A 2,549-nucleotide genomic window follows, 5' to 3' on the forward strand; every position below is an offset into this window, starting at 1 on the left:
ATGTAGTAGAACTACCAACGCAACACTATCAAGTCACCACTCACCTTACTAGGGCTAAGGTTGCATGTGCGTACGTGACTTGTGACAACATACCCATATTTTTAAAAATCTTTTAGGGCCAAAACCACCAAGAAGACATCCATGAAGGCATGTCTACAATATCTTGATTAAGCCAAACAAAACCAAATCAACCAATAAGATCCTACCTCATGTAAAACTAGGACAAAAAATGGCACCAAAGAGCACCTAGGTGGTGGAAACCACTTCTGGGGTAGGCGAAAAAACCCAAGAAAACCATAAAGAAGTGAGACTACACCACCAAGCCAAAAAAAAAAAGGAAAGATAGAACCAGACTATCCTTCTTTGCGAGAGAATGTACCTTGCACTGTGAATTTTGAACACCCCTATGGTTGCCCAAAAATCAAACTACCAAGTCCATTTTGTCAAAAGAATGTTAGCCTGCTCTATATGAGGAGGGTGGAACCAAAGCAACTTTTCCCTACGACAAAAAAAAAAATGAAACAAAAAAGAAGAGAGAGTCGAGCGGCCACTAGAACCATGCAAAGAAGCGATAGAGGAAACAAAATGATCCAAAAAGAAAGATGGACCTCAAAAAAACTAGAAAAGATGTGCACCTATAAACAAAAAAGAAGAAGCAAATGGGGGGAAACACCAACCTGGAGCACTAGAAAGTAGAGATATCACAATGCCAGGACTTGTCCTCATCTGAACACAAACTAGAACTAGCTTAACCCAAGAAACACTTGTAGAAGGACTACTTGTAAGTGGGGTGACGACCTAAATGAAAACTTTTATTTGTAGAGCACAATTGTGATTATAAAAAAAAGGTGATAATTAATCCCTTTAGGAATCTTAAATAATCCATTGATCATGATAATTAAAAAGGGTGCATTAATTATACTTATCCTTCATTAATGAACTTTGCCATGCATCCAACTTAAGATCGCATAAACCTTTTCTCGTTGTCGAAGACATATGTGAATAAGCTCCTACCATAATTGAAAAATTTCTCTCTTAAAGACCACAAATTCTTTCCATGAGGTCAGGAAGTCTTACTTTCTTTTCCCAAGTGAAAGGGTTGAACATCCTAGATAGAGATTTATGGACTCAAACACCACAAACTAAAGCCAAAACACAAAGGGGACCTCAAGAGAGGAAACCAAAAGTGAAAAATGGGACCCAACTTTTTGCTCACAAAAATTAGGGATGAGTATGTAGAGATAACAAGATCTCCAAATACAATGAAAAACCCCAGAAATAAATTTTTTGGAAAAGCAACAGAGAATAGGGCAACGTGGTTGTAACTGTGCAGAATGATTCTCATGAGGTCATCGTGTTGTAGGGGCCCTATAATGAAGTTAAACCAAGATCTATAAAAAGCTCCCATAAAGTTATTTTTAGATATGTAATTGTAATTTCACTACCCTTGTCTTGCAAACAGAAAATAAAGGTTTTTGTTGTTTAGTGGATGAGGGCTTGCCTTGGTCAAGCCCTAGATTCTAGAAAGTTATTTTTAGATATGTAATTGTAATTTCACTACCCTTGTCTTGCACACAGAAAATAAAGGTTTTTGTTGTTTAGTGAATGAGGGCTTGCCTTGGTCAAGCCCTAGATTGAAGAATTAAACTTAATTGAGAAATGTAAATGTAAATTACTAAAATAAGATAAATGTAAATATTCACCTTGCTTGTAAAAATCCTCATTAGTAAAGATTTTGCTTTGTTGTATGTTGTAGATGTTGAATTTGATATGTAAATGTAGACCATCTCCACAAGTTGTAATGGATCTACCATAACCACATCATGGAGCCATGGATGTAAAGGTTTATCAATGAATAAGATGATGAATCCCTCAATGTAGATCTCCTCCCTTGATGGCAAAAAATACACTAGATCTTGAAGATGAAATGCTTACAAAGAATCCTTCAATACTTTGATAAGATTTCCCTCATTTGAATGCTTGAATGCTTGAACTCCTTGAATAAGTGTGGCTTACATGTAAGTGTGATATCATGAAAATGTTTATAGGTGTAAAAAGAAGCCTCCAAGCCTCCTTATATACTAGTTTTTGGGCGAGAAAATAATACAAGCCAACTGGATCACATGAGTTAACAAATTAAAAATCCAAGGTTTTTTGAGCTTTGGGTCCCACAATATTTGGGGAGGAGATCAACCTAGGTCAACCTCTCTAGACTAGGTTGACTTGGGTTGACTTGTTCCTCGAGGAGGGAGAAGGTGAGCCACATAAAACTTGAGAAAAATGTAGAGAGATCTAAGACAAAGGTGGAAGAAAACAGGGGAAGGAGAGGAACATCGACCACAAATCAATCCATGGTCTAGGACGTCACTATGAGATGGATGTTAAAAGATCTTAAAATACAAGTGAGTCCATTTTAAGATGGTACAACTAGTGCTTTGGCACAAAGATCTATATGATCATCAAAATCAATGTAAGTGTCACAATAGTCACACTTGTGTCTGGGAAAATATGCCTCGACGCCAACTCATACATATATAAATAAACTCACC

Source organism: Cupressus sempervirens, chromosome 4, assembly GCF_028749045.1.
Source record: "Cupressus sempervirens isolate cs-2001-9-10 chromosome 4, ASM2874904v1, whole genome shotgun sequence".
Classification (NCBI taxonomy): Eukaryota; Viridiplantae; Streptophyta; class Pinopsida; order Cupressales; family Cupressaceae; genus Cupressus; species Cupressus sempervirens.